This window comes from Entelurus aequoreus, linkage group LG06, assembly GCF_033978785.1.
Source record: "Entelurus aequoreus isolate RoL-2023_Sb linkage group LG06, RoL_Eaeq_v1.1, whole genome shotgun sequence".
Classification (NCBI taxonomy): Eukaryota; Metazoa; Chordata; class Actinopteri; order Syngnathiformes; family Syngnathidae; genus Entelurus; species Entelurus aequoreus.
The window spans coordinates 81,098,113-81,125,913 of record NC_084736.1 but is presented as its reverse complement, the minus strand read 5'-3'; the positions used below and the strand labels follow the sequence as shown (position 1 = coordinate 81,125,913).

At 40.5% G+C, this 27,801-nt stretch overlaps 2 protein-coding genes across 10 annotated transcripts in view; one reads left to right on the top strand and one right to left on the bottom strand.

Annotated features, from left to right (window-relative positions):
* tango2 (transport and golgi organization 2 homolog (Drosophila)) overlaps positions 1 to 8,002 on the bottom strand; it is a 45,922-nt gene extending 37,920 nt beyond the window's left edge. For 2 of the 3 annotated variants that reach the window (XM_062051645.1, XM_062051647.1), the window contains exon 1: positions 1,838 to 1,992. The gene's annotated coding sequence lies outside the window, so the exon portion shown is untranslated. Of the gene's footprint in view, positions 1 to 1,837; positions 1,993 to 7,854 lie in introns of those variants that run through there. The other variant, XM_062051646.1, reaches the window with a different exon arrangement.
* The window catches only part of arvcfb (ARVCF delta catenin family member b), a 492,749-nt gene continuing 467,377 nt past the window's right edge, over positions 2,430 to 27,801 (top strand). For all 7 annotated transcript variants that reach the window (XM_062051626.1, XM_062051621.1, XM_062051625.1 and 4 more), the window contains exon 1: positions 2,430 to 2,864. The gene's annotated coding sequence lies outside the window, so the exon portion shown is untranslated. The remainder of the gene's footprint in view (positions 2,865 to 27,801) is intronic.

The window sequence follows — 27,801 nt, the reverse complement described above, 5'->3', positions numbered from 1 at the left end:
CAGTGCTGCACACATGTTTCTGGATTTTGAGTCACGGGGAAGGCAAAAGACTTGTCAAAGGATCTGCGAGAAAAGGTAATAGAACTGCATAGAACAGGAAAGGGGTATAAAAAGATATCCAAGGAATTGAGAATGCCAATCAGCAGTGTTCAAACGTTGATTAAGAAGTGGAAAATGAGGGATTCGGGTAGACCAGCAAAGATTTCAGCCACAACTGCCAGGAAAATTGTTCGAGATGCAAAGAAAAATCCAAAAATAACTTACAGGACTCTCTGAAAAATTGTGGTGTTGAAGGAGGCACTTGAAGAACAATTGGCTGCATGGTCGAGTGGCCAAAAAGTTCAATTTTGGTCTCATCACTCCAAATTACTTTGTTCCAGAAGTTTTGAGGCTTGTCTCTGTGCTGTTTTGGCGTAATGTAAGCGGGATACTTTGTGACATTTGCGCAGGAATGGCTTTCTTCTGGCGACTCGACCATGCAGCCCATTTTTCGTCAAGTGCCTCCTTATTGTGCATTTTGAAACAGCCACACCACAATTTTTCAGAGAGTCCTGTATCCCGTATGTAAACGTATGAGCACGACTGTATATGTGTGTGTGTATATATATATATATATATATATATATATATATATATATATATATATACACTACCGTTCAAAAGTTTGGGGTCACATTGAAATGTCCTTATTCTTTAAGGAAAAGCAATGTACTTTTCAATGTAGATAACTTTAAACTAGTCTTAACTTTAAAGAAATACACTCTATACAATGCCAATGTGGTAAATGACTATTCTAGCTGCAAATGTCTGGTTTTTGGTGCAATATCTACATAGGTGAATAGAGGCCCATTTCCAGCAACTATCACTCCAGTGTTCTAATGGTACAATGTGTTTGCTCATTGGCTCAGAAGGCTAACTGATGATTAGAAAACCCTTGTGCAATCATGTTCACACGTCTGAAAACAGTTTAGCTCGTTACAGAAGCTACAAAACGGACCTTCCTTTGAGCAGATTGAGTTTCTGGAGCATCACATTTGTGGGGTCAATTAAACGCTCAAAATGGCCAGAAAAAGAGAACTTTCATCTGAAACTCGACAGTCTATTCTTGTTCTTAGAAATGAAGGCTATTCCACAACATTGTTTGGGTGACCCCAAACTTTTGAACGGTAGTGTGTATATATATCCATCCATCCATTTTCTACCGCTTATTCCCTTCGGGGTCGCGGGGGGCGCTGGAGCCTATCTCAGCTACAATCGGGCGGAAGGCGGGGTACACCCTGGACAAGTCGCCACCTCATCGCAGGGCGTATATATATATATATATATATATATATATATATATATACACACATACACACACACACAGTATGTCATTGTACAAATCAACAAATGCATTTTTAACCGGTATTTCAAATACAGCCCAAACAGTAGGTCGTGAATGACTAAACCAAGACAAGGTACACTTACTAAATTAGCCATGACGTGATGCTACAAAATGAGCTTGTATGTGCAAGTAAAATAGCAATGTAAAACAATTAATTTACTCTACGTCCTGCTTCTTCTGAAACTGAACAAACAAGTTACGTTGTTACCTCAGTGACGAAACATGCAGCTCTAACTAGTATACCTGCGTCTATCGATCCATTTTTCTACCGCTTGTCCCTTCCGGGGTCTACTTCCCAAGCAATGTTTCGCTTACTTTAAGCATAACAGCGCAAGCTAATGTTAGCAACAGTACAGTCAATAGTATTGACTAAATAGTATTGTATACAAAACAACAACAACACGCAAACATTAATAGTTAATGGCTGTTGAAGTATTGTTAGTAGTTGCTCACCGGTCATATTCAGCAATATTCGCTAGCACAAAGTTGTTTTATTGCACTTGTACCACACTTTCTGTGGCTGTTTAAAGGTGGCATTCCCATTTGGTGAACTCGATTTGTGACTCGGGTCGTCTTTTTTTTTTTTTTACATCGAGTTAAGTCTAGAATCCGCCCGCGATTGTATTATCGGCACTAAAAACGAGCGCACTCATTTGATCAGGCTCATGTGTTGGCTCTGATTGGCCAAATCAGCCGGTAGTAAGGTGAATACATTTTATTTCCGGTATTTGATATTACCAGAATAAGAGAAGAAATGTGTACGGAACAACAAAATATCAATGATAATTGGGAATTTTTCTGACTATTTTTTATCATAGAAAATAAAACGATAGTTGTATACATGACTCTACATGAATTTGACCATAAATAAATGTGCAGTGGCATTTGTTTGGCTTTTACTCGGAAAATCCGGAATTGGAATAGCGTCTATCTATTTACGTGTACTTTACGGTGCGATGGTAAACAGTAAATTGTTATTAATACTCGCCTAACATTTTGCTTACGTTTTTACAAGCGTAGTTTGAAAAAAAAACAAAAAACATTCATAGCAATAAAAAAAATAACTGCGTGACATTTCCTGAAAAGTCGTGCATTTTGCTCCAGTGTGGATGGGCGGAGACACTGTGACCGACAGCATCCTGCTCTGTTGTGGATGAGAGGGGATAAAGGCTTGCCCTGACAATTCGTACAACACGACGAATAATTAGCAATTATTCACCAAGGCAATCAACTTTTGAATCAATTATAATTTAGTGTTCTATTTATTGAATTATTGTTGTTGTTTAGTTTTTTTTATTACAAGTGCTGCGACACACGGGAGGCAAGTGAACGCACCACGATCTGATGTAGTAGTGAGCTTGACAGGAGGTCTGCGGCAGCACAATTAAAAGGCTTCATTCATTCTGGACTACTTGCTCTTCCAGCTGGAGGCTCTCGTCGCGCCTTTTTGAAGGAGGAATACCTTGAGGACGAAAGTGAGGTAAAAGATGCTGCGTTGTTGCATGTGGCGATAATGAGCTTGCGCCAAGTTTCTGCTGATGCCTTCCAACTCAATATAATAACATGCAATATACAATAGTCGGAAATAATGGGAAACAATAATGCATTTGGATGAGCTGATCAACAGTTATGTTATATTCCTACACGTACACAACCAGTATACAAAAACATATTTTTTTGTGTATGACAGTGTTTTTCAACCTTTTTTTAAGCCAAGGCACATTTTTTTCATTTAAAAAACACCACCAGCAGAAACGTTAAAAAATGAAACTCCACCAGGTTGTCTTTTTTAAAATATTTTTTAAGTTTGTTGTTGTTTTCCTGTGTGTAGTGCTTTAGTTCCTGTCTTGCGCTATTATTTTGGTGGCTTTTCCTGTTTTGTTGGTGTTTTCCTGTAGCAGCTTCACGCCTTCCTTTGAGTGACTGACCTGCTTTGTATTGGCAAACAAAAGAATATTTCAGTTGTGCGGACGCTATCCTTCTGTGTGGGGACATTGTCGATTGTCATGTCGTGTAAGTCTTTGCTGTCGTCCAGCATTCTGTTTTTGTCATACTTGCCAACCTTGAGACCTCCAAATTCGGGAGATTGCAGGGTGGGCGGGGCCGGGGGCGGGGTTAAGGGGGGAGGAGTATATTTATAGCTAGAATTTACTGAAATTTAAGTATTTCTTATATATATATATATATATATATATATATATATATATATATATATATATATATATATATATATATATATATATATATATATATATATATATATATATATATATATATATATATATATATATATATAAATATATATATATATAAATAAAATAAATACTTGACTTTCAGTGAATTCTAGCTATATATATATATATATATATATATATATATATATATATATATATATATATATATATATATATATGTATATATATATATATATTGTTATATATATATCATATATATTCCGTCAGTCTACCCCAGGGCAGCTGTGGCTACGAAAGTAGCTTGCCACCACCAGGTGTGAATGAATTATGGGTTTTTAACATGTAAAGCGACTTTGGGTACTTAGAAAAGCGCTATATAAATCCCAGGTATTATTTTATATATATATATATATATATATATATATATATATATATATATATATATATATATATATATATATATATATATATATATATATATATATAATAAATACTTGAATTTCAGTGTTCATTTATTTACACATATGCACAAATAACACTCCTCTCTACTCATTGTTGTATTTGAAAGTGCAATGCTTTGCAGCCAGTAGCACAGCCTTTGAAGGAGCGTAGGTATGGGCAGTGTAATATCCTGGGTTGGCGTCAATAACCGGGCGAGGTGACGAAGTTACGTCTCTTTACTTCATACTTCAGAACCGACTCCCACACTTGCCGTAAGGGTGCGCAATACAACGTAAACCGTTGTGTTGTATTTTGGTTGGCCAAGCGGACGTGACGACAGGCTGTACTCACTCAGGTCCGCACGGACCTGGAGGGGGCGTGCCTTAAGTCCGGCTGGAAATCGGGAGAAATTCGGGAGAATGGTCGTCCCGGGAGATTTTCGGGAGAGGCACTGAAATTCGGGAGTCTCCCGGAAAATTCGGGAGGGTTGGCAAGTATGAACAAGACTATTTCAGTTGTGCGGACGCTATCCTTCTTTGTGGGGACATTGTCGATTGTCATGTCGTGTAAGTCTTTGCTGTCCTCCAGCATTCTGTTTTTGATCACTCTGTAGCGAGTTCAGTTTTACTTTCGTTTTGCATAGCTATGCTTCAGTGTCTTTTTCTAGCGGGACTTGCCTTTTGTTCATTTTTGGTTTAAGCGCAACATACCTTTTTACCTGCACGCTATCTACCGCTGTGCTCTGCATATTGGGATCACGACAAAACATTCCGACTTCTACAAAGCAATGAACTACCTGCTGCCACCTACTGGCATGGAGTATTACACGGTTACCCTGCCGAGCTCTACACAGCACAGACACTATTATTTGCAGATTATAATCAATGTTTTGCAAATAATATTTTTTGGACCAATTAGGTGAAGTTGCAAAGTTTCCCACGGCACACCAGACAATATCTCACGGCACACTAGTGTGCCGCGGCACAGTGGTTGGAAACAATTGGTGTATGCAGACTGTCTTATTGGATGCAATCTTCGGAACGAGCTGCCAATCAAAATACTTTACTGTTACCAATTGTATTTGCCATCCCTGGTTACATGAGTTGCCATGGGTAATCTTTCAGGTGTATTTCTGTCTATTACCTTATTTGGAAGTGGGGGACTCAAACTTTTTTTTCCACCAAGTACCACCTCAGAAAACATTAAAATACAGTAGCGTAGTAGGCCTGAATACTAAAAAAACCCAAAAAAACCAAGACAGAGGTTTTATTTTAATAAGTATATTTATTATTTTTGTCCACAGTTTGAACAGTAACACTGTGTTTGAATATTTCATTAAGTGATTATTTGGCGTACCACTAGTCCAGTATTATTATGTATTTTACAATGTACTGCTTTTATATTTCCTGTATTTTATATTATTACTTTGAACTGTTTTATATTTTAATCCTGTAAAGCGTCTTTTGAGTACTCTGAAAAGCGCTACACCAAATAAAATGTATTATTATTATTATTATTATTATTATTATTATTATTATTATTATTATTATTATTATTATTATCGGGGGTGTCAAACTAATTTTAGCTCAGGGGCCGCATGGAGGAAAAACTGTGCACATGCGGGCCGGACTATTAAAATCATGGCATTAAAACAAAAAAAAATAAAGACAACTTCAGATTGTTTTCTTTGTCTTACTTTGGCTAAAAATAAAACAAACACATTCTGAAAATATTACAATAAATATATAGAAAAAACGGTAAAGTTTAGATCCATGAAGGAAAGAAGAAAGTGAATGAATAACTGAAACATAAACATTTTTATTCTTTTGTATTTTTATGAATTAACGTTTATGACAACCTTTTTCCAAAACATAATATAGTTAAAGTTAAAGTTAAAGTACCAATGATTGTCACACACACACTAGGTGTGGTGAAATTTGTCCTCTGCATTTGATCCATCCCCTTGATCACCCCCTGGGAGGTGAGGGGAGCAGTGGGCAGCAGCGGTGCCGCGCCCGGGAATCATTTTTGGTGATTTAACCCCCAATTCCAACCCTTGATGCTGAGTGCCGAATGTGAGATATAATAGGATAATGCACATTTATCATTTGTTTTCAAAACGCTTGCAAAAAAGTGTAACCCCCAAAAATGTACTGTGGGACCCTATTTTTATGACGTATGGTATTTTTAAATTTTTTTTTTTTTTTTTTTTTTTTTTTTTTTTAGTCATAAAAAAATACAATCATGTGTATTGCAGACTGTATTGATATATATTGATATATAATGTAGGAACCAGAATATTAATAACAGAAAGAAACAACCCTTTTGTGTGAATGAGTGTAAATGGGGGAGGGAGGTTTTTTGGGTTGGTGCACTAATTGTAAGTGTATCTTGTGTTTTTATGTTGATTTAATAATAAAAAAAAATAAAATAAAATTAAAAAAAAAAAAAAAATATATATATATATATATATATATATATATATATATATATATATATATATATATATATATATATATATATATATATATATATATATATATATATATATATATATATATATATATATTTATATGAGATGACATATATGCAGAGTAAGAAGGACCATCAAGACAGAATAGGAATATTATCAAGTTTTACTAAAGGTTTAGGAGACCAGTCCACACCAATGCGGTCATACCGGCATCTCGAATTGGTCTAACATTCAAACGGAAGAGACAACTTCTTGAATACGAAAACAGCCCCCACCCTGTCCAGAAAGGAATACAGCCTCACTGTTCTAATACAGATAAGATAAAAAGGGATTACTCCAACTCCTACATTCCAAGACTTCAAGGTAAAGCACACAGTTTACTTGCGGACATAAGATACAAACACAGAAAGAGTACAAATGGAAAAACACTAGCTGCTCTAAACATGACTAGGAATAAAGAAAGAACTCTTAAACATATATGCATTCTCCACAATATTTAGGGAAATTAAGTAAAAAAATACTTGTATCTTTAATTATGATCATGATTTCTCCACCCCTTTCTTGCCCGGAAAAGGGTGGAGTGCCATCTCCGGGTTGTGGAGGAGGCCCTGAGTTCAAGTACCTCTGATTCTTGTTCACGAGTGAGGGAAGAGTGGATGGTGAGATCGACAGGCGGATCGGTGCAGCGTCTTCAGTAATGCGGACGCTGTATCGATCCGTTGTGGTGAAGAAGGAGCTGAGCCGGAAGGCAAAGCTCTCAATTTACCGGTCGATCTACGTTCCCATCCTCACCTACGGTCATGAGCTTTGGGTTATGACCGAAAGGACAAGATCACGGGTACAAGCGGCCAAAATGAGTTTCCTCCGCCAGGTGGTGGGGCTCTCCCTTAGGGTGAGAAGCTCTGTCATCTGGGTGAAGCTCAAAGTAAAGCCGCTGCTCCTCCACATGGAGAGGAGCCAGATGAGGTGGTTCGGGCATCTGGTCATGTTGCCACCCGACCGCCTGTTTAGGGCACGTCCGACCGGTAGGAAGCCACGGGGAAGACCCAGGACACGTTTGGAAGACTATGTCTCCCGACTGGCCTGGGAACGCCTCGGGATCCCCCAGGAAGAGCTGGACGAAGCGGTTGGGGAGAGGAAAGTCTGGGCTTCTCTTCTTAGGCTGCTGCCCCCGCGACCCGACCTCGGATAAGAGGAAGAAGATGGATTTCTGGTTATGTTTGGCCAGCAGAAAAGGCCTTGCTGGCCCTGACTGCACACCCCTGCCAATTTTACAACTGTTGTAAATAACAGAACCTTAGTAATGTAGGCTAAAAAAGAGAAATACATCTGATTCATCCGTGAATTTTGATGAAAAATACCTCCAGTATTCCAGAGGGATCTACCGTATCTTCAGGCTTTCGTCATCGTCACCCTGTGTCACCGCTGGTCCGTCTTAACGGTTGAAAATGTCATTTCCTTTGTGCTGCTGACATGACTTGAGGCCCGGTTCAACCTCAGGTTCTTCAGACTTCAATGTGCTAATTCACAGAGAGCGGTGGCTCCTGAAGAAAGAAGCCGCGGTAAATGAAGTCACCTCCGTGTCATTCGGATTAAAAGCTGGCTAAAACCCGGTCTGTTTTGTGTACGACGTGAGCGTGACGAGACAAGTCGTGGCACCGTCAGGGCACGAGTCCCTTGTTGGGGCATCATCTGTACACTTCAATGCATCGCCACACCACTTCATATTGCATTCATGAGGGCGGATGGTACGGGTCCAAGACATGCCAGTAGTATCCTCTCCACATGATGTGACACATGAGTTTTTCTCACGGCATTGTCAACTCCTGTTCCCACTCCCTCTTTTGTGCCGGGGTCATATTTTTTCATGACCAATCGTCATTATTTGAGTTGACTGGGTAAAATATGCATGACAACATGAATTGCTCTTTCAGCCCTGGCAGTGTTTTGCAGCAAAAGACAGGGAAGGAAGAACATTGCCGGGATTTAGTATGTTCAGGTGGAAACATCACATTCTGCACAACTAATCAGATTAACTGAGAGATAATTGAACTACAAGTGCATCCCAAATGACCAATTTGATGAATTCAATTACGTTAACTTAATTGTGTTTATTTCATTACATTACGCCACTTAAAATATTTTTACTGCTATTTCTACTTGGTCCCTTAAACCAGTGGTCCCCAACCTTTTTGTAGTTGCGGACCGGTCAATGCTTGAAAATTTGTCCCACGGACCGGGGGGTGGAGGGGGGGGGGGGGGGGGGGGTTTAGTAAAAAAAAAAAAAAAAAAATTTTTTTTTTTTTTTGTCATGAAGAAATACAATCATGTGTGCTTACGGACTGTATCCCTGCAGACTGTATTGATTTATATTGATATATAATGTATATATTGTGTTTTTTATGTTGATTGAATACAAACACATTTTTTAAATTTTTTTAAAATTTTTAAATTTTTTTTAAATTTCTTGTGCGGCCGCGGCCCAGTACCAATCGGTCCACGGACCGGTACCGGTGGTTGGGGACCACTGCCTTAAACAATTAGAATGGAAATCTTGTGTTAGAGGTTTTTAAACACCCGACTGACATTTGCCAAACAAATCCAAAACATGACCTTATTTTTTTGGGAAGTAGATATTTTTGTGTAGTCTTTCCAAGACTGCATTTTTGAATATACAGTAAGAAATAAATTGTGATTTAAAGGCCTACTGAAAGCCACTACTAGCGACCACGCAGTCTGATATTTTATATATCAATGATGAAATCTTAACATTGCAACACATGCCAATACGGCCGGGTTAACTTATAAAGTACAATTTTAAATTTCCCGCTAAACTTCCGGTCGAAAACGGCTTTGGATGATGACGTATGCGCGTGACGTAGCCAGTGAAACAGAAGTATCGGTACCCCATTGAAAACAATACAAAAAAGCTCTGTTTTCATCTCATAATTCCACAGTATTCTGGACATCTGTGTTGGTGAATCTTTTGCAATTTGTTTAATGAACAATGAAGACTGCAAAGAAGAAAGTTGTAGGTGGGATCGGTGTATTAGCGGCTGGCTGCAGCAACACAACCAGGAGGACTTTGACTTGGATAGCAGACGCGCTAGCCGACGCTAGCCGCCAACCGCATCTGTGATCGGGTGAAGTCTTTCGTCGCGCCGTCGATCACTGGAACGCAGGTGAGCACGGGTGTTGATGAGCAGATGAGGGCTGGCTGGCGTAGGTGGAGAGATAATGTTTTTATCATAGCTCTGTGAGGTCCGGTTGCTAAGTTAGCTTCAATGGCGTCGTTAGCAACAGCATTGTTAAGCTTTGCCAGGCTGAGAATTATTAACCGTGTAGTTACATGTCCATGGTTTAATAGTATTGTTGATCTTCTGTCTATCCTTCCAGTCAGGGATTTATTTATTTTGTTTCCATCTGCATTTTAGCCAGATGCTATCACGTTAGCTCAGTAGCTAAAGAGCTTCGCCGATGTATTGTCGTGGAGATAAAAGTCACTGTGAATGTCCATTTCGCGTTCTCGACTCTCATTTTCAAGAGGATATAGTATCCGAGGTGGTTTGAAATACAAATCCGTGATCCACAATAGAAAAAGGAGAGAGTGTGGAATCCAATGAGCCAGCTTGTACCTAAGTTACGGTCAGAGCGAAAAAAGATATGTCTTGCACTGCATTCTAGTCCATCACTCTAACGTTCCTCATCCACGAATCTTTCATCCTCGCTCAAATGAATGGGGTAATCGTCGCTTTCTCGGTCCGAATCGCTCTAGCTGCGTTGAAAACAATAGGAAAATATGAGGAGGCGAACAACTGACTACGTCACGCTACTTCCGGTAGGGGCAAGGCTTTTTTTTAATCAGCGACCAAAAGTTGCGAACTTTATCGTCGTTGTTCTCTACTAAATCCTTTCAGCAAAAATATGGCAATATCGGGAAATGATCAAGTATGACACATAGAATGGATCTGCTATCCCCGTTTAAATAAAAAAATGTAATTTCAGTAGGCCTTTAATGGGATGATTAACAAAACAATGTTTATTTACTCAACTGTCATGAGTAGGGATGGGCACTGAGACCCGCTTCCATAATGGCACCAGTGCCGACTTACTAACCAGCTACCGGTGCCTTATTTTGGTGCTAAATGAGCAGTGTTGGGTTAGTTACTGAAAACCAGTAACTAGTTACACTTACCAGTTAATTAATTTCAAAAGTAACTCAGTTACTAACTCAGTTACTTTCACCAAAAAGTAACGTGTTACTGTGAAAAGTAACTATTTAGTTACTTCTTTTTTTAAAAAAAATTTAAGGCTCCCATTAATGCCCTTTTAGCCTTCATTTCAGTACTGTTATTGCACTGGAGAATAATATAATCTGTTGACATGCATTTGCATCACTGAACTCTGCTAAGCAATGTGGTCTACATACAACACACAAACAATGTGGTCTACATACAACACACAAACAATCTGGTCTACATACAACACACAAAGACAAAGATATGTTTCAGAGGGCCAATTTATTTCGGGCCAGAACAAATTGACAAAACTATTTTGAATAGCTGCAACATAACATACGTACATAAGTAACAAACCGCATAATAACAACATGTCACAACATAGCTGTAAACCTGGCTTCACCCAAGGAAGGCACACATGACATGATTATGTGTCATGTCACTATATACAGCACACATACTGCTATACACATGCCTAAACAGGCCTTTTTCTCTCTCAAGGAATTGTGAAATAAAATCACATCTTCAGGAGGTCAACACTGTACTGAAGCTCAGAACTCTCTATACATTTCCCCAGTTTTAGTTTAGAGAAAAGGAAAGATTGGCCTGGCCCTCTAGCATCCCTTTATTTTATTTTTTTATGTTTATGAGCTTTATAGTCTATACATTTAGAGTGATGTGATAATTAAACACTCTAGAAGTCTAGAATGAAAGAGTATAAAAGAGAATTGACAGAGTGTGTGTACCTTCAGTGCTGAATGATGAGCAGAGGCAGAGTTTGGAGTGTTTTCTTTAGCTCGCTTTCCATGTTTATGTACTCACTGTCCAGGTACGTGGACAATGTTTTCTGTGCCATTTGCTGTTTGTCGCCGGTATCATGCTAATTAGCTGCCTGAAAGCGGGTGACTCCACTGTAGAAATAGCCTCCATGTCTTCTAGCACATACGCTGCAATGGCTCTATCAATGTTGTCCTGGCTAGCAGTGCCTCCGTTAAAATCTTTAGGTGAAGTGTGTCTCTCTTTACTAGCTTCGTCGAAGCATGTTGCTTTTGTAGCTGTTTCAGCAGATTTGAATTGCTGTTTTGGGCAGTAGATAGGATCTTTGATCCAAGACACAACTTACATTTAACAACATTTTTATTTTCATTGTGGTTGAGTCTCGACAAAAGAAAAGTGGTGAGAATATCTCCATGTTAAGAAACTCTGCTTCGGCTCCACCATGAAGTCTTGTTAGTAAACACAGACACGCCCCAAAGCCCCCCCCCCACCCTTCACACACACACACACAGAGCGCGCCTCTTCTCCCGCGCCTCTTCTGCAACTCTCCAATAAAACACACTCAGATCTTCTCAGTTTCTAGACAATACTATATAAACAATAACGTAAAATAACGCAGTAACGCATCATGTAGTAACGGTAACTTAGCTACTGAATATAAAAAATAACGCGTTAGACTACTAGTTACCGCCGAAAGTTACTTTGTAACGCGTTAGTCCCAACACTGCAAATGAGTGCAGACTCAGATATCTGCAACAAGTGCTCGGTGGTTATATTGTACAAGCAAAGTCTTATAAGTCATGTAGCGTCTCGACATAAACTCAAACAGTCTGACACTCTTTTTAAACTTTATTGCTCACCTTAACGCGCCGACAGCAGCCCTCATAACACAGCTGCCGCAATGTTATGTTATGTTTGCGACAACAACAGCACACAGTGTTTCCCATAAACTGGCAAGATACCTGTGGCGGTGGGGGCGTGGCTATGGGCGTGGTCACCATGACATTATCGAGTAATTTGCATAATTTACTACAATGATATGATTTTCTCTAAAAAGGCTAAAAAAATGTATACTTACTAATTAATAATAACAGTTTTGTTTTAAACGTCCATTCATCCATCCATTTTACAATATAATTACAACACTTTATGTACATATTTATATACAGAGATGAACAATAAGTTATTCACTGAAATATATTTATTAATTGTGGTTCTTACAAAAAATATATGTTATAAAATATAAAAGCTAAAATGTCTCTTAAAGCTCTGCCCCTTTAATTAGTGCATACTTTAGCCTACTACTACAACCATATTATTTACCAGCAACATAAAGTGAAACAGAGGCAGAGGTGTCCTGCCACAGTCAGTAACAAATAAACATAAAACAGTAGTGGTGGTAGATAGACACAGAGCTTCATCAAACATCTGATCCACTGAACAAAGAGCTCCAAAAATCTTGAACTTTGGACTGCCATCAGTTTTACTCCCTAGACTTAACCATGTGTTTCCTACTGCCTGCAGACTTTGCACCCTTTGTTATATACACATGTTGTGTTTCTAATATAAATACATTGAATAAAGTCAAATACAAATAAGGCAACAAGAGAAGTATCCTACACTTCTCTTTTGTAAAGTAAATGTGAACAGCCTATATGGGCATCTACATCAACTATATGATTTGCCTGAGAAGCTGGACAGGACAAAAAAAAATAAAAAATTGTGGCGTACGTAATTCTTTCGTGGCGGTCCGCCACAAATAAATGAATGTGTGGGAAACACTGAGCACAGCACTTCCTCATTATGCACCGCTCAAGGTTAAGGTGAACGAGGTTGCATTCAGGCCCACTCGGTCCTGTATGACCGTAAAGACACATATACACCATAAGAACAGTGTTGTAAAGTTGCGACCGTACCTAAGTATAATTTTTACATATCCTATTCTTCGTTATTTACATTTGAAAAGTGTCACATTTGCTCCATTACAACTTCTACATAAAATAAGTACTTTCATTCTGTTACATTTCCCCGACTCCCCCTGCGTCGCTATTTTAAAACGTGCAAAAAGAAAAGCAGCTCCTGGTATGTACAACCATTCAGCAGCATCCACACTGCTGCAGGCTGTTGTCACTTTAGTGGACGCTCAAAACAATAATGACATGAGGTGAGGCATATTTTGTTTCCCCTCATTCCGTTTGTTGTTGCTATAAAAGCCAGCGTACTCATTGTGTGCTCATTATGAAGCAGCCCTATGCAGTTTATTTGGAAAGGAATGGAAGTGTTAGAGACGTTTTACCCTTTATGTGTATATAGAGTTGGGCGATATATGGAATATACTCGATATATCGCGGGTTTGTCTCTGTGCGATATAGAAAATGACTATATTGTGAATGTTGGAGTACACGTTCTCACGCAGTTGCTTTTAGCTGCGGGCATTAGACTACAGGCTCTAATCACTCTTTCTTGTCTGTCCTTCTCACAGAGACAAAAAACAAGCGCACCTTTGATTGATTGATTGATTGAGACTTTTATTAGTAGGTTGCACAGTGAAGTACATATTCCGTACAATTGACCACTAAATGGTAACACCTGAATAAGTTTTTCAACTTGTTTAAGTCGGGGTCCACTTAAATTGATTCATGATACAGATATATACTATCATCATAATACAGTCATCACACAAGATAATCACATTGAATTATTTACATTATTTACAATCAGGGGTGTGGAGGGGGGGGGGGGGGTAGGATATGGACATCAAGTAGTGGACATAGAGAGAGAGAGAGAGAGAGAGAGAGAGATCAGAAGGCATAAGAAAAAGTATTTGCATTTGATTGTTTACATTTGATTATTAGCAATCCGGGGAGGGTGTTAGTTTAGGGTTGTAGCTGCCTGGAGGTGAACTTTTATTGCGGTTTTGAAGGAGGATAGAGATGCCCTTTCTTTTATACCTGTTGGGAGCGCATTCCACATTGATGTGGCATAGAAAGAGAATGAGTTAAGACCTTTGTTAGTTCGGAATCTGGGTTTAACGTGGTTAGTGGAGCTCCCCCTGGTGTTGTGGTTATGGCGGTCATTTACGTTAAGGAAGTAGTTTGACATGTACTTCGGTATCAGGGAGGTGTAGTGGATTTTATAGACCAGGCTCAGTGCAAGTTGTTTAACTCTGTCCTCCACCTTGAGCCAGCCCACTTTAGAGAAGTGGGTAGGAGTGAGGTGGGATCTGGGGTGGAGGTCTAGAAGTAACCTGACTAGCTTGTTCTGAGATGTTTGGAGTTTAGATTTAAGGGTTTTGGAGGTGCTGGGGTACCAGGAGGTGCATGCGTAATCGAAAAAGGGTTGAACAAGAGTTCCCGCCAGAATCCTCAAGGTGCTTTTGTTGACCAGGGAGGAAATTCTGTAGAGAAATCTCGTTCGTTGGTTAACCTTTTTGATTACCTTGGTTGCCATTTTATCACAGGAAAGGTTAGCCTCTAGAATGGAGCCTAGGTAGGTGACCTCATCTTTCCTGGTGATAACAATGTCACCCACTGTTATGGTGAAGTCATTGACTTTCTTAAGGTTGATGTTGACCTTCTTACATACGTCACAAACTGTCGCGCGTGCAACGTCATACGCCTTCGCCGAGCCGAGAGGTAGCAGCATGGGTAAAGTTAGCTGTGGTGCGAGTGGTAATACGAGAGAAAGAGGGTGCGAATCTGGTAACAAATGAAGGAAGAAGAATTACCGTATTTCCTTGAATTGCCGCCGGGTATATAATATGCGCCTGCCTAGAATTACCGCCGGGTCAAACTCGTCACGTCACGAGTGACACTTCACCTTTCATCATTTTCAAAATGGAGGAGGCTAATTTCAATGATTTAAAATCGCATAAAGGGAAGAAGATAAAGAGCTATTCAGTAGGATTTAAGGTCCAAGCTCAGAAGTTTGGAGTAGATGCTCGCAGAATACGAGATTGGTGTAGTATGGAAGGGAAGCTGATGGCGGAATACGAATCGGGAAGTGCGGGAAGTGAGAGGAAAAGGTTGAGGGCGCCAGTGATCCCAGGGATGATTCTTGCGACTACTCGGCTGCAGAAGAAGTGACAACAACAGTTTTCTAAACTGGACTTTCAATCGAAGCAGGAGGTAATAATTAAAGGAAGATCTCCATCGAGACAGAGAGACTTTTAAAACTGAAGAAAGATAAGGAAGACTTCTATAAACAAGTTATCGATGCTTTTGTTTAGAAGGAGCGGCGCATGGACTTCATTTATAAGTGAAGGTAAGACCATAATAACATTTTTTTAATTAAATGTGCTTTTCATGATGGTATCCTTACATCACACTCAAATTTACAAGCGCAGGCCTAAATTTACCGCATGCCTTTGGTAAGCGCCAGGATCCCTCTTTATGTTTGTGAACTTTATAGTCTATACATTTAGAGAGATGTAATAATCAAACACTCTAGAAGTCTAGAATGAAATAGTATATAAAAGAGAATTGACAGGGTGTGTGTACCTTCAGTGCTGAATGATGAGCAGAGGCAGAGTTTGGAGTGTTTTCTTTAGCTCGCTTTCCATGTTTATGTACTCACTGTCCACTGTGTCCAGCTGCCTGAAAGCGGGTGACTCCACTGTAGAAATAGCCTGCATGTCTTCTAGCACATACGCTGCAATGGCTCTATCAATGTTGTCCTGGCTAGCAGTCCCTCCGTTAAAATCCAGCCGCTGTGTGTGTCTCTTTACTAGCTTCGTCGAAGCATGTTGCTTTTGTAGCTGTTTCAGCAGATTTGAATTGCTGTTTTGGGCAGTAGATAGGATCTTTGGTTTAAAAAAAAAAAAAAAATTATTATTATTTTTTTACGTAAATAAATACAATCATGTGTGCTTACGGACTGTATTCCTGCAGACTGTATTGATCTATATTGATATATAATGTATATATTGTGTTTTTTATGTTGATTTCATAAAAAAAAAAAAAAAAAAAAACATTTCTTGTGCCAATCGGTACCGGGTCGCGGGCCGGTGGTTGGGGACCACTGCACTATGTACATGAAGGTAAATCCACTGTTAAAATGTTGGTTAATGTACTTTTAATGAGAGCAGAAATGGTTTCCTCTTGTTAATCAATAAGTGTTTTTTGGTTGGTAGGGTCACCATAAAAAAAGGGTTTTGACATTGTTCCGGCATGCAAGCTTTATTCACACTAAAAGTGGAAAGAGCGATTACAATCCGCCTTATTACCATCAACATTATGCTATACAATGTGAGCGACTGTTAATGTTAATTATATTGTCATTATTCCTAGCTGGTTGTAGTTCTATGTTCAGTGTAGCATGTCATTAGGGACGCTGAAAGGGGATTGTGGAGCGGAAATTATTTGCTTCGCTCCCTTGATCACCTAATAAGTAAAGTGCTAGTTCTTCTCAAGGGTTAACGAATGGCATCATAGCACACCCGCGAGGACGTGTACCGCGTATTATTTGTATGACACAGATATGTTGATTCTCATCGTGTGTTTTTGTTCCGATTGAGCATTCGAGGAAAGCGAGTAGGGACCCCCGGGCTTGAATGCTCCTTTGTACGTCTGACACCTGCAGACCTCATCCTGCCGCCGCCGAAGTGATTAACATGCACCTCCAAACTCTCCGGCCCTCCGATCTGGCACAGTCCTGTTGTTGTGGCACCTGTTCTACATTGTCCCTTTTGCTTTAGGATATATGTGCCAACATTGTGATGATGAAGCTCTGTTCCAACAGACTCTTTTGGTCTCAGTCATATCCAGTGTTGGGACTAGCGCGTTACTTTCGGCGGTAAATAGTAATCTAACGCGTTATTTTTTATATTCAGTAACTCCGTTATCGTTACTACATGATGCGTTACTGCGTTATTTTACGTTATTTTTTATGTAGTATCGGCTAGGAACTGAGAAGATCCGAGTGTGTTTTATTGGAGCGCTGCGGAAGAGGCGACGGAGAAGAGGCGCGCTCTTTGTGTGTGTGGGGGAGGGGGTGTGTCTGTGTTTACTAACAAGACGTCATGGCGAAGCCCGAAGCCGAGTTTCTTAACATGGAGATATTCTCACTACTTTTCTTCTGTCGACCACAAAGAAAATAACATTTTAGTTCAATGTAAGTTGTCCCTTGGATCAAATATCCTATCCTAGCAATTCAAATCTGCTGAAACAGCTACAAAAGCAACATGCTTCGACAAAGCTAGTAAAGTTAAAGTGCCAATGATTGTCACACACACAGTAGGTGTGGCGAAATTATTCTCTGCTTTTGACCCATCACCCTTGATCACCCCCTGGGAGGTGAGGGGAGCAGTGGGCAACAGCGGTGGCCGCGCCCGGGAATCATTTTTGGGGATTTAACCCCCAATTCCAACACTTGATGCTGAGTGCCAAGCAGGGAGGTAATGGGTCCCATTTTTATAGTCTTTGGTATGACTCGGCCGGGGTTTGAACTCACAACCTACCCATCTCAGGGCGGACACTCTAACCACTAGGCCACTGAGTAGGAGAGACACACTTCACCTCCTAAGCAACAGCGGCTGGATTTTAACGAGGCACTGCTCGCCAGGACAACATTGATAGAGACATTGCAGCTTTGAAGGTACACACTCTTGTCAATTCTCTTATATACTCTTTCATTCTAGACTTCTAGAGTGTTTGATTATCACATCACTCTAAATGTATAGACTATAAAGTTCACAAACATAAAGAGGGATCCTAGTGGGCCAGGCCAATCTTTCCTTATCTCTAAACTAAAACTGGGGAAATGTGTAGAGTGTTCTGGGCTTCAGACATGATTTTATTTCAGAATTCCTTGAGGGAAAAAAACGCCTGGTTAGGCTTTGTGTATGTAGTGTGTGCCATCCTTGGTTTACAGCTATGTTGTTATTATGCTGTTTGTTACTTATGTATGTTATGTTGCACCTATTTAAAATAGTTTTGTCAATATGTTCTGGCCTAAAAAAAATTGGCCCTTTGAAACATATCTTTGTCTTTGTGTGTTGTATGTAGACCACATTGCTTAAGGACATAATGTCACGGCTGTCTTGAGTTTCCAATCATTTCTACAACTTTTATTTTTTTGTGATGTAGTGATTGGAGCACATACTTGTTGGTCATGAAAACCATTCATGAAGTTTGGTTCTTTTATGAATTTATTATGGGTCTACTGAAAATGTGAGCAAATCTGCTGGGTCAAAAGTATACAAACCCCGTTTCCATATGAGTTGGGAAATTGTGTTAGATGTAAATATAAACGGAATACAATTATTTGCAAATCCTTTTCAAGCCATATTCAGTTGAATGCACTACAAAGACAACATATTTGATGTTCAAACTCATAAACTTTATTTCTTTTTTTGCAAATGATAATTAACTTAGAATTTCATGGCTGCAACACGTGCCAAAGTAGTTGGGAAAGGGCATGTTCACCACTGTGTTACATGACCTTTCCTTTTAACAACACTCAGTAAAGGTTTGGGAACGGAGGAGACACATTTTTGAAGCTTCTCAGGTGGAATTCTTTCCCATTCTTGCTTGATGTACAGCTTAAGTTGTTCAACAGTCCGGGGGTCTCCCTTGTGCTATTTTAGGCTTCATAATGCGCCACACATTTTCAATGGGAGACAGGTCTGGACTACAGGCAGGCCAGTCTAGTACCCGCACTCTTTTACTATAAAGCCACGTTGATGTAACACGTGGCTTGGCATTGTCTTGCCGAAATAAGCAGGGGCGTCCATATGTTGTAACATATGTTGCTCCAAAACCTGTATGTACCTTTCAGCATTAATGGCGCCTTCCCAGATGTGTAAGTTACCCATGTCTTGGGCACTAATACACCCCCATACCATCACACATGCTGGCTTTTACACTTTGCGCCTATAACAATCCGGATGGTTCTTTTCCTCTTTGGTCCGGAGGACACGACGTCCACAGTTTCCAAAAACAATTTGAAATGTGGACTTGTCAGACCACAGAACACTTTTCCACTTTGTATCAGTCCATCTTAGATGAGCTCAGGCCCAGCGAAGCCAACGACGTTTCTGGGTGTTGTTGATAAACGGTTTTCGCCTTGCATAGAAGAGTTTTACCTTGCACTTACAGATGTAGCGACCAACGGTAGTTACTGACAGGGGGTTTCTGAAGTGTTCCTGAGCCCATGTGGTGATATCCTTTACACACTGATGTCGCTTGTTGACGCAGTACAGCCTGAGGGATGGAAGGTCACGGGCTTAGCTGCTTACGTGCAGTGATTTCTCCAGATTCTCTCAACCCTTTGATGATATTACGGAGCATAGATGGTGAAATCCCTAAATTCCTTGCAATAGCTGGTTGAGAAAGGTTTTTCTTAAACTGTTCAACGATTTGCTCACGCATTTGTTGACAAAGTGGTGACCCTCGCCCCATCCTTGTTTGTGAATGACTGAGCATTTCATGGAATCTACTTTTATACCCAATCATGGCACCCACCCGTTCCCAATTTGCCTGTTCACCTGTGGGATGTTCCAAATAAGTGTTTGATGAGCATTCCTCAACTTTATCAGTATTTATTGCCACCTTTCCCAACTTCTTTGGCACGTGTTGCTGGCATCAAATTCTAAAGTTAATGATTATTTGCACAAAAAAAAAATGTTTACCAGTTTGTACATCAAATATGTTGTCTTTGTAGCATATTCAACTGAATATGGCTTGAAAAGGATTTGCAAATCATTGTATTCCGTTTATATTTACATCTAACACAATTTCCCAACTCATATGGAAACGGGTTTTGTATGTTTTGACATCTGAATGGTGCATTTATTTGCGTTCTTGTGAGAATTATTTCCCAAAATGCTCGACACTGCTCACAAGCACCCCCCCACACCCTATTTCCTTCTCATGTAGTGCCGAGCCTGCAGTATGTCTCCTCTGATACGCATCATCAGGCAAACCGGTAGAAACAACGTTTTTACACCCTGACGTTGTTTGGTGCAAAATAGTGGAAAAAAATGGTGTCGCTACTGGGCTGACGTTTCCTAAACCAAATAGAAAAACAAGTCCAAGGCTTGTCCAGATGTTTGTCATGTTGGATGAAGGGAGAGAAGGTATACTTCTCAACATTTACATTTCAAAATATGGGAAATTTCCATGGTGAAATCAGTAAAAAAAAAAAATCCACATCCCAATCTACTGGTGAGTGTCATACAAATATAAATGGGGACAACTTAAGCAGGTTATAATGTAATAAAATAACATCCACGATCCACACAACCCCGACAGGGACAAGCGGTAGAAAATGAATGGATGGATGGATGGATGGACCTCATCAATAGGGATCAGTATCAATACTGATCAATACAATACCACAATTTTTTTTCACTTTTTTTTTTCATTTATTTCAGGCAATGACATAAAAAATTACAAAGTTGACAACACATAATAATATAAATTAATATAGTGCAAAAGGTAATGTATAGTATGTAATGCATGGCAGCAGTGCCGACGGGAATGGTAGTAACCAAATCGAAAAAGTAAGTTTATATCGGTGCCTAATATCAGTGCTATCAATCAATATTAACTATTAATCATAAATGAAGAGTTACTATTAAACATACCGTATTTTCCGGACTATAAGGCGAACTTAAAATCATTTTTTTTCCCCCTTAAAACTCGACAGTGCGCCTTATAACCCGGTGCGCCTAATGTAAAGAATAAGTTTGGCTGAGCTTACCCACCTCGAAAATTTTTTTGGTACATGGTGTAATGTTAAGTGTGACCAGTAGATGGCAGTCAAACATAAGAGATACGTGTAGACTGCAATACGATGGCAGTCACACATAAGAGATACGTGTAGACTGCATTATGTCTCAAGTAAGTGTGACCAGTAGATGGCAGTCAAACATAAGAGATACGTGTAGACTGCAATACGATGGCAGTCACACATAAGAGATACGTGTAGACTGCATTATGTCTCAAGTAAGTGTGACCAGTAGATGGCAGTCAAACATACGAGATACGTGTAGACTGCAATACGATGGCAGTCACACATAAGAGATACGTGTAAACTGCATTATGTCTCAAGTAAGTGTGACCAGTAGATGGCAGTCAAACATAAGAGATACGTGTAGACTGCAATGCGATGGCAGTCACACATAAGAGATTCGTGTAGACTGCATTATGTCTCAAGTAAGTGTGACCAGTAGATGGCAGTCAAACATAAGAGATACGTGTAGACTGCAATGCGATGGCAGTCACACATAAGAGATGCGTGTGGACTGCAATATGTCTCAAGTAAGCAACACCAACATGTTATATGTTCCATTGAAAATATAGAACGTTACACACGGCGCTCAAAAATCTATCGAAATGTTTTAGTACGACTTTGGTAAGCTATGAAGCCACACCGCTTGATGTGCTTCAACATAGGAGTATTATTATGGTGTGTGTATAAGGTAAGACATATTATCTGGCGTTTTGTTTCGCAATATTATGCAAAAGCAACTTTTCTTACCTTCTGGTACCTGCTGATCTGTATTTGGGATCTGCATAAATCCTGAAAAATTGCGCGCGTCCGCCTTTGTAGTCCGTGTCGACACCGTAGTCGATAAGCTTCTTCTTTTTCTCTATCTTCTTGTTATGTGACATTCATCCTCCACTGTTGCCATTTGTAATATAAAGTAGTGTAAAGTTCTTACTTATATCTGTCAGTAAACTCGCCATGAAAGCGCTAAAACATACCGGTGTAGTGAGTTTACATTATTCACCCAGGGAACTTTAGTTATTAGAGAATTCCGGTCGGACGTTTTTTCACGGGACACATTTCCGGGTGTTGTTGTTGTTTCCGGATGAGGAGATGCTGCTCCGTTATTGATTGAAGTAAAGTCTGAATGTCATTAAAACAGTTAGCGCCATCTTTTGACACTTCTTCCACTCCCGTCCTTGCACGCTACACCGCTACAACAAAGATGACGGGGAGAAGATGCCGTCGAAGGTCCATCCATCCATCCATCTTCAACCGCTTATCCGGAATCGGGTCGCGAGGACAACAGCTCCAGCAGAGACTCCCAGACTTCCTTCTCCAGAGCAACATTTGCGACTTCCTCCTGGGGAATCCCGAAGCGTTCCCAGGCCAGAGAGGAGATGTAATCCCCCCATCTGGTCCTCGGCCTGCCGCGGGGTCTCCTCCCAGTGGGACGTGCAACGAGGACCTCCCTAGGGAGACGCTTGTGAGGCATCCGCACGAGATGCCTGAACCACCTAAGCTGGCTCCTTTCCAAGCGAAGGAGCAGCGGCTCTACTCCGAGTCTCTCTCGGGTGACTGAACTTCTCACCCTATCTCTAAGGGAGATGCCAGCCACCCTTCTGAGGAAACTCATTTCGGCCGCTTGTATTCGCGATCTTATTCTTTCGGTCATTACCCACACTTCATGACCATAGGTGAGAGTAGGAATGTAGATAGCTCGGTAGACCGAGAGCTTTGCCTTCTGGCTCAGCTCTCGTTTCGTCACAACAGTGCGGCAGAGAGACTGCAATACTGCCCCAGCTGCTCCGATTCTCCGGCTGATTTCCTTCTCCATCTTTCCCTCACTCGTGAACAAGACCCCGCTACACCTTGCCCAAGGGTCACCCTTGGGCAAGGTGTAGCACCCGAATGCCCCCCCCCATCAGAGTTACGATACCCCCCATGAACCAAAATAAAAGAGGATGCGTTACCCGGCCTGGAGGAAGCCTGAGGCCCTCCTCCGGAGCTAGGCCCGGAGGTAGGGCTCGTCAGCGAGCGCCTGGTGGCCGGGCTAGCCACGGAGCCCGGCCGGGCACAGCCCGAAGAAGCTACGTGGACACACCATCTTCTCCGCCACGTGGGCCCACCACCCGCGGTTGGAACCAGTGGGGTCGGGTGCGCTGCCAAGTGGATGGCAGTGAAAGTGGAGGCCGTCGAAGGTGAGCAACGTAAATAAGACACCCGGAAGCGACTGTCAGAAAGCGGCTTGAAGATGATCCGTAAAACATCATCTATGCAACATTTTGACCAAAGAACTACCATTACATGTTATGTAGAGACCACAAGGAAGTCTTTTACATTTAGAAAAAAAAAGATAATAGTATGACTCTGTGGGGCGGCGTGGCCTGCGGGCCTGTGGCGAAACGGGGTGTGCCAGGATCGGCTTCGAGATCAGCGGCAGGTGCGTAGATGACACAGCTGTGAGTGTTTCTCTGATCACCTGTCGCTCTGTTAAAGGCAGCAGTCGGGAAGGAGAGAGGGTTGTTGTTGTTGTTGTTGGTGATGGCGGTTGGTGACACACGGACACTCTGGGAGAAACCATTCATGTGCTCGAGCGAGAAGGAGACGGACAGAAAATGACTTAAAAAAGGTCCCAACGAACATTTATTGCAAAATAAATTATTGTTCGCCAAGATGAATGCAGCTGTCATGTCCGTCATTGGTGGTCCAAGGAACCCGGAGGAGCGAGACCTCCACAGACTCCTTTAATGCGCCCTATGATCCGCCGCGCCTTATATATGAAAAAAGACCAAAAATAGACCATTCATGGGCAGTGCGCCCTATGGTCCGGAAAATAGGGTAAATTAACAGTTACAATTAGTTTAGTAAAAACCAGGTGTGCTGTCAGGGTGGTCCACACTGAGGGGTTGTCGATATAAGCTTGTCCCACTGTTCAGATAAGGTTTTGCTTTGATACTCAAATCAAAAGTAATGCTTTGGCTTTCATGTGACAAATGAAAGTGAGACTGGTGCATAATGTGAAGGATTTCCTGTGTTTGGATAAAGTCTGAGCGGGTGTTGTCACATAAAAAAACCATAAATCTTTGGATGAGGTTTGTGTTCTCTTTCTCTTAAAAGGGGTTGGATTGGAAGGGATTCCTTTTTTTTGTTGCTTTTACTTCAATTCACAGCCATTGATGATCACGTGCACTGCAAAAAGTGAAATCTAAGTAAGATGAAATATCTCAAATAAGGGTGATATTTGCTTATTTTCTGTCTGATAAGATCATTCTTCTCACTAAGCAGATTTTATGTTAGTGTTTTACTTGTTTTAAGTGTTTTGGTCCTAAATGATCTCAGTAAGATATTACAGCTTGTTGCTGAGATTTGATGACCTATGTTGAGTAAAACATGCTTGAAGCTATTTTTGTCCAAATTTACAAAACACACCCAGCAATGGTGCACAGGAAGGCGGGGAAGAAGAGGGGAAAAGGCGGCCAATATGGTCAAAAAGTCCCAATTGTGTCCAAAATACCTCCCCGGGTTCCAGTCCCACGAGTCCCGCCGCCGGCCGCACAAGTCCCGGGATGCAAAAAAATGTCCAAAACACACCCAGCAAAGTCCCACGGGAAGTGGGGGAGAAAAGTGAGAAAAGTCTGCAAAAGTCCCCAAAAATGTTCAAAATACCTACCCAGGTTCGAGTCCCACAAGTCCCGCCGCGCAAGTCCCGGGATGCCCAAAATGTTCATAACACACCCAGCCGAGTCCCACGGGGAGGGGGGATAAAAGTTGGAAAAGTTGGCAAAAGTCCCAAAAATTTTCTAAATACCTACCCAGGTTCGAGTCCCACATGGACTCGAACCCGGGTGTGATTTTTGAGCATTTTACCGACTTTTCTCACTTTTCTCCCCGCCTTCCCATGGGACTTTGCTGGGTGCGTTTTGGACATTGTGGGCACTTGTGGGACTCGAACCTGGGTAGGTATTTTTAAAATTTTTGGGACTTTTGCCGACTTTTCCAACTTTTATCCCCCCTCCCCGTGGGACTCGGCTGGGTGTGTTATGGACATTTTGGGCATCCTGGAACTTGCGCGGCCATACATAAGATTTTATGTTAGAGTGTTTTACTTGTTTTAAGGGTTTTGGTCCTAAATGATCTCAGTAAGATATTTGGAAAAATCAAACCCCAAAAATCAAAACTGCGCTCTAGCGCCCCCTAGGAAAAAACCACAGACAACACTTCCTCTAACTCCCAGTACGAATATCATAGAGACATGCAACAAAAACCTCTATGTAGGTCTGACTTAGAGCTAGATTTCATACACTGACATCCTTCAGCAAAAATCAACAGGAAATTGGCAATCACCCCTTCAAAACAAAAGTTTCATAAAAACACTAATTTTTGCTTCTTTGAGCTGTAATTTAACCCCCTTAAAATACTTCAAAACTCACCAAACTTTTTAAACACATCAGGACTGGCGGAAATTGCGATCTAATAAAAAAAAAACGAACCCCAAAACTCAAAATTGCGCTCTAGCACCCCCTAGGAATAAAACACAGACAAAACTGCTCCTCGGAGGAAAACACAGACAAAACTGCTTGTAACTTCCGGTAGGAACGTCTTAGAGACATGAAACAAAAACCTCTATGTAGGTCTCACTTAGACCTACATTTCATAGATTGACATCCTTCAGCAACTAGCACCTGCCAAATATGCGGGCCCGACCAACGCTGCTTGCAGCTTTAATTTTACTTGTTTTGGAAAGTCTTGACAAGCCAACTTTTCTTGTTCTATTGGCAGATAATTTTGCTTAGTTCAAATAAAATACCCCTCATTTTTGTATTTTTTTTTTCTTGTTTTTGAACACTGCAGTGTAGGCATAAACCTCAATTCTTTACTTGTTATTGGACGCTGCTAAGTATCACGAAGCAAATGGCTACTGCTTAAAATCCTTTCTGATTTATTATGGCCAAAAAGACAAATTAGGTTTTTCCCCCCCTTTTTTTTTTTTTCTTTTCAAACAAGCTCATGCAAAGAAGCATTCCAGCGGAATACTTTGGCCATCTGGCGTTTTAGTCATGTCCGACTTGAGAACAGCTCTCAGGTGACCTGTCCTCAGTGCCGTGTGGAATGTTCCGTCCTAAGTGGATAACAAAATGTTGGTTTTGGCTATAAGCAAAGTTGTAAAGAAGAATAAAAGTCAGCATTGTAAAAATACATTTACACACACACGCCATAGAACATCTTTCAGTGTATAAATAAAAACATGCCAAATATTATTTTCAAAGTTTGGAGTTGCTGATAGAATATATATTTTTAAACTTTAGTGTTGCATGACAGTTTAGGACGGAAAATTATAATTTTACCGATTATAAGGCGCACTGCAGATGAATGGTCTATTTTTGATCTTTTTTCATATATAAGGCGCACCGGGTTATAAGGCGCACTGCCGAAGAATTGTCTATTTTTTATCTTTTTTCATATATAAGGCGCACCGGATTATAAGGCGCACTGCCGATGAATGGTCTAATTTTGATCTTTTTCGTGTATAAAGCGCACCGGATTATAAAGCGCACCGGATTATAAAGCGCACAGCTGATGAATGGTCTATTTTTGATCTTTTTTCATATATAAGGCGCACCGGACTATAAAGCGCACTGCCGATGAATGGTCTATTTTTGATCTTTTTTCATATATAAGGCGCACCGGACTATAAAGCGCACTGCCGATGAATGGTCTATTTTTGATCTTTTTTCATATATACAGCGCACCGGGTTATAGGGCGCATTAAAGGAGTCATATTCCTATATATTTTTTTCTAAATGTAAAAGACTTCCTTGTGGTCTACATCAGTGGCCCCCAACCACCGGGCCGTGGCCCGGTACCGGTCCGTGGACCGATTGGTACCTATATTGATATATAATGTATATATTGTGTTTTTTATGTTGATTTAATAAAAATAAAAGAAATATACATTTTTTTGTTTTGTTGTTGTTGTAATTTCTTGTGCGGCCCGGTACCGGTCCGTGGACCGATTGGTACCGGGCCGCACAAGAAATAAAAATAAAAAAAGGAATAATTTTTAATTTTTAATTTTTATTAAATCAACATAAAAAACACAATATATACATTATATATCAATATAGATCAATACAGTCTGCAGGTATACAGTCCGTAAGCAGACATGATTGTATTTCTTTATACCAAAAAAAACAACAAATAAAAAAACAAAAACATAATGTTTTAATGACATTCAGACTTTAATAACGGAGCAACATCTCCTCCTCCGGAAACCGTCCGACCGGAACTCTCTAATAACTAAAGTTCCTTGGGTGAATAATGTAAACTCACTACACCGGTATGTTTTAGCGTTTTCATGGTGAGTTTACTGACAGATATAAGTAAGAACTTTACACTACTTTATATTAGAAATGGCAACAGTGGAGGATGAATGTCACATAACAAGAAGACAGAGGAACAGAAGAAGCTTATCGACTTCAGGATTTATGCAGATCCCAAATACAGATCAGCAGGTACCAGAAGGTAAGAAAAGTAGCCTTTGCATAATATTGCGAAACAAAACACCAGATAATATGTCTT